Source organism: Lathyrus oleraceus, chromosome 3 (assembly GCF_024323335.1).
Source record: "Lathyrus oleraceus cultivar Zhongwan6 chromosome 3, CAAS_Psat_ZW6_1.0, whole genome shotgun sequence".
Lineage (NCBI taxonomy): Eukaryota > Viridiplantae > Streptophyta > Magnoliopsida > Fabales > Fabaceae > Lathyrus > Lathyrus oleraceus.
This window is the reverse complement of record NC_066581.1, coordinates 323,732,922-323,738,699: the sequence shown is the minus strand read 5'-3', so window position 1 is coordinate 323,738,699 and position 5,778 is coordinate 323,732,922. Positions and strand designations below refer to the sequence as shown.

Sequence of the window (5,778 nt, the reverse complement as noted above, 5' to 3'; positions counted from 1 at the left end):
ATGCCTTGTTGAATCAACGCGGCCATGTCCAGTTTATTTTTACCCGGTACCTGTGGAGAGTCAGCAAGCGCAACACCAAATCCAAAATGGTCGGTAATTTGTGTGATCATGCCGCCAACCGAAATGTCGCCTGAAGTAGCGCGACCAACTCTGCCTGGGTAGTCAGCTGCAAATGCTGCTATGTTGATAGGAGTTTGTGCTGCCATACTGTACAAAAAGAATAACTCCCTTTGGGTGGCGACACTGATGCTATCTCTGCGGCCAAACATGGTGTACGCCAAAGCCTTCTGTGCGTACCTGAAATAAGGGTTATGGATATCCGATGCTTTTGCCCCTTTGGAAACATATTTAGTGTTACTTGTTATAGCGGTCTAGAATTCCGCCGGGACAAAAGTATCAGGCACCGTTCTAGGGCATACGACTGGGAGTTTTAGGATACTCCCTAACTTATCCACAGACAATTCCATATCAGTATTAAATAATCGAAAATGCAAAGTACCATAGTATTCTTTCTCCGTTCCATTCCACCTATTTTTCAGCTTAAATTCAATGGTACTCAAGAATTCAAGAGTAATGCGCGCAAAAGTTGACGCTTCTAACTGCATGAGTTCCAACATTCATAAAGTGTGGAACATACAGTGAACCTCAGCTTCCAATCCCACTTCCTGCAAAGTGTCATTACACATGTACCTGGTGGGGGTTAATTTTCTTTTAAGATGAACCGCATACCTCTTTTGGTGCTCCAAGTTTTCGAACACAATGTCGTGCTCATTCGAGGTTCTTCTCGCCCTTTGACGTGGCCGGGATGATTCCGCCACATTTTTGCTTTTGTCAACTCGGTGAGACATGTTCTTACCTGCACACAACAAAAAGAAACTAGAAATTGAAAATAGAGATTAGGCAAAAATATTACCGTAGGAAGGTAGACGATGGAAAATGGAAGAACTTTTGTGAAGACGGATAGAGATTTTGATGGAGTTATGAGGTGAAAGTATGGAGCTTTATGTGAGAAAGGATTGAGGTTTTTAGGTATTTTTGAGAGAAAGAGAGATGAAGGTGAGAGAATAGGTAAGGGAAGAGGTTAATGAGGAGTGAATGGGTGATAAAATGGGTTTAGTAAGGGAAATTCGATGGTGGGTTCAAGTGCCAACGGTAAATTTTTTTGAAATAAATTCCACTGCGCTAGCTGACACGGGCAACCGTGTTAGTGCAAATGACCTCATTGACACGGGCCGTGTCCTTCCAAATTACAGCTTCTTCACGCAGGGGCTGACACGGGCCGTGTCACCTGACACGAGCACCCGTGTCAAGCCCCTGGAAACCCCTTTCCTGATCACTTCCTAACACGGGCCGTGTCAGCTGACATGGGCATCCGTGTCAGGCCCCTGATTTTTCAATTTCTTTCATTGCTTTCTCGAGTTGTGCCAGGCTTCTGCTTCCGAATTTTCTAGAGACTTTTTGCGCACGATATTTTTAGCTCCTCTAGCAAACATTGTTCAAACCTACAAGTAAATAACACACAACCAAACAAAGAAAATAGTTAAACACAAAAGCGTGGGTTGCCTCCCACGTATCGCTTCGTTTAACGTCGCTTGGCTCGACGGTTGTGCATCTTATCAGACAAGATGAACAACATCAATTTGGCCAATCTCTTGCTCCACATTGTAAGGCTTCAATCTTTGGCCATTCACTTTAAAAATTCCCCCATTGGATGGATTTTTCATTTCGATTGCTCCATGGGGATATACCTTGTGTACCATAAACGGATCCGACCATTTCGATCTCAGTTTTCCCGAGAACAACTTCATCCTCGAATTAAACAATAGTACCATTTGTCCTTCCCAAAATTCCTTCCTTTGGATCCTTCTATCATGCCATTTCTTTGTTTGATCTTTGTAGATCTTGGCATTTTCATATGCTCGGTTCCTAAATTCTTCTAACTCATGGAGTTGAAGTATTCTGGATTCTCTCGCTTTCAAAATATCCAAATTAAGGAATTTTGAAGCCCACAAAGCTTTGTGTTCAAGTTATAAGGGTAAGTGACTTGCCTTACCATATACTAATTTATAAGGGGACATACCAATCAGTGTTTTGAAAGCAGTTCGGTATGCCTAAAGCGCATCATTCGGCTTACTTGCCCAATCTTTGCGAGATGAGTTGACCGTCTTCTCCAAAATTTGTTTCAGCTGTCTATTCGATACTTCAACTTGACCACTTATTTGCGGATGGTATGGAGTGGCTATACGATGTTTTACATTATAGTTCAAGAGTAGCTTCTCCATTAGGTGATTTAAGAAGTGAGTTCCTTCATCACTTATTAGAGCTCTTGGCACTCCAAACCTAACAAATATATTTTCTTTCAGAAACTTGACTACCACTTTTGCATCATTTATCGGTAGAGCAACTGCTTCTACCCACTTGGATACATAATCCACCGCCACCAAAATGTAATTCCTTCCAAATGAAGGTGGAAATGGTCCCATAAAGTCGATACCTCAAACGTCGAAGAGTTCAACTTCCAACATGGGGTTTTGCGGCATCTGATTTCTTTTTGAGATGTTTCCCATCCTTTGACACTTATCGCGCTCCTTGATTACTTGCTGAGCATCTTTGAAAAGTGTAGGCCAGTACAAGCCTGGCTGGAGGACTTTGGCTGCGGTTCTATCACCACTAAAGTGTCCACCATAGTCAGAGTCATGGCATGCTTTCAGGACATCTCTCTGTTCTTCTTCGGGAACACATCTTCTGACCAACCCGTCTACTCCTTTCTTGTACAAGAATGGGTCATCCCACAAGTAAAACCTGCAATCATGTACAAACTTTTTCTTTTTGTTAGAGTAAAATTCGCTAGGTATCACCCCGCCTACAGGATAGTTCACTGATCACACTAAAATTTACGTATTTTCGACTCCGATTTCACATGCATTCTAGTTGTTTTATTGTCATTTTGTTGTGTTATTACTGTGTTTTCCTTTGTTTTCAGGTTTTTACTTTAATCAGAGCCCCGATCGAGAAAAGGAGTGAAAAAGGGCTAAAAACCCAAAAATTCAGCATTTTGTGCTTATGGCCTACCCCATGGCGGACGCCACAGACCAAGCCATGACGTGTCCAAGTCCAACTTCCTCAACTCACACGTTTCCCCACTACATCCACTAAGGCGCCCCACTTTGTGCTTGTGGCGGGCGCCATAGCCTTGTGGCGGGCGCCACAAGAAGGAAACGGTTTCCTCTATTTTCAAGTTGAAGGGCATCCAAGTTAATTCCACTTTTTTTTATTTGCTTATAAATAGAAACGCGAATTCAGTTTTACAATCATCCAAACTTAGAACAGAGGCAAACTCAGAAGCAAATTTGTTTCACTTAGGCATATATTCAGTATTTTATAGTGGTAATCGCTTCGTATTGGAGTGTTACCACAATTGTGTAATCAAGTCTGTGATAGAGTCTGTAATCGAGTTTGGAGCACTTTGGAAGGAAGTTAATCCTGCCGCCATTTTCTTTTCCGCATTGCAATTTACTCAGCCCTCCGATTGGAGCAGGTTTTTATTACTCGCCTTTACTTTATTTATTTCCCGCACTCGCCTTCACTTTATTTATTTCCCGCACTCGCTTTTACTTTATTTATTTCCCGCACTCGCTTTTACTTTATTTATTTCCCGCACTCGCTTTTACTTTGTTTATTTCCCGCACTCGCTTTACTTTTATTTATTTCCTCGCACTCGCTTTAAATTATTTACTTTCCGCACTCGCTTTACTTTTATTTATTTCCTCGCACTCGCTTTACTTTTATTTATTTTAATGCACTTTTACTTTACCATGTCTAGCTAAATTTATAAGGCTAGAATGTAAGGATCGTAATTAAACCAGTAATCCGTACAATTGTTCGTAGAAACACTTAAGGGCTATTTTAACTTTCAACTTAAGTTTTCCCGCACTTCAACTCCGTTGGGTAAGATCGAAAGCCGTCCAACGTCTTTATAAACTTAATTGTTTTTAACTATTTCAAAAACAGCGAAAGCGCTTTGTCTAGTTCATTAGGAGTTTTTAACATCAAGAAGAAAAGAGATTTTAAAACTATTTTCGGACGCGTTTATAAGTTTAGAGTCTGGTTCGCGAGAACCTCTTTTGGTTAAGAAATCCAGGTTATAATACTTTTCAACTTAGTCAACATACTATATTTCTTAAAAATAGGTTTACTACTCTAATGCAATGCGCGCCTTTTTATAAGTGACAATAAGAGGGTTTGATTAGGGAGTACAACTCGGTTCTGAATACGCGAAAGCGACAGTTCCTGTTAAATTAGTTCTTTTCAAAGTAGGAAACATTGCCCATAAGTAATTCTATTAGCAAGTACTTGGATTATTAATTGATCACGTGAATTACATTCGACCCTGTCTTTATTAATTATATTCTATTTTCAATACTTTACTTTTCATTGCACACTACAAAAACACCTATTTTGATTGCCTTTGATAAACACCATAACAACAGATAACGATAGATTGACACTTGGTCTCTGTGGATTCGATAATCTTTTATATTACTCTGACGCGTTCGTATACTTGCGAAAAGCACGCATCAAGTTTTTGGCGCCGTTGCCGGGGACCAATTTCGTCAAATTTCATTTTCCTGTTGTTATATCGTCTAGACTTAGGTTATTTCCCGCCGGTCGATGCGAAGAACTCGCAGCACCGGAAGTTTAAGCTTAGTATACCCTCTGGCGGAACCTGAACGTTACGCTCGCGCACGTTTATTCTTTCATAGAATTAAGAGAGTTATGGCTGAAGATCAAAACCAAAGACCTCTTAAGGACTTCGCTCAACCATCTAACGAAGAACCTAGTTCTAGTATAGTAAACCCACTCATCCCAGCCAATAATTTTGAACTTAAACCATCCCTGTTACTACTAGTGCAACAGAGACAATTCGCGGGTCTCGCTACCGAGAACCCTATCCAACATTTAAAAATATTTCTTCAATTAGCAGACACTTTTAAAACCAATAGAGCTTCTCCTGAGGCAATACGTTTAATATTATTTCCTTTTTCCCTCAGAGATAAAGCCCTATCATGGTTAGATTCCCTTCCACCCAATTCCATTACGACTTGGGATAACCTTAGAAGAGTTTTTCTTGCTAGATATTTTCCCCCGAGTAAGACTGCCGTTCTTCGAAACCATATAACTAGATTTACCCAAAACCATGGAGAATCGCTGTTCGAAGCTTGGGAGAGATATAAAGAGTTGTTACGAGCATGCCCACATCATGGCTTAGAAAATTGGTTAATCATTCAGACCTTCTATAATGGACTTCATTACAACACAAAGACTGCTCATTAAAGATATGGCTCAAAACAATCAATCATGGGGAGTCGAACGAGCGACAGTTGAGAAGAAGGAAGCCCAAGGAGGAGTGCATGAACTAAGCTCTATAGACATGATGCAAGCTAAAATGGACGCATTAGCCCTTAAAGTCGAGCATATGTACACGAACCCGAATACTGTAGCCGCAGTTTCGTCGGATTGTGAGATATGTGGAACCCAAGGACACCAATCTGCAGAATGCAGTCTATTAAACGAAACCCACTATGAGCAAGTGAACTATACCCAAGGGAACCCATATTCGAATACCTATAACCCTGGATGGAGGAATCACCCGAACTTCTTCTATAAAAACAATAACCCTATTCAAAATAATACACCTCCGAGACCTAGTTATCAAGCCCCTAGATCAAATCAACCTATGCAACCTGTACCACCAAAACCGAGCCTTGAGAAAATAAT

At 40.7% G+C, this 5,778-nt stretch overlaps 1 non-coding gene across 1 annotated transcript; it reads right to left on the bottom strand.

Moving 5' to 3' along the window:
* Positions 1–5,160: 5,160 nt before the first annotated feature.
* LOC127133152 (small nucleolar RNA R71) lies at positions 5,161–5,267 on the bottom strand. Its single transcript, XR_007807145.1, has one exon. It is a non-coding gene; the product is annotated as a small nucleolar RNA R71 (small nucleolar RNA).
* Between the last annotated feature and the right edge of the window lie 511 nt (positions 5,268–5,778).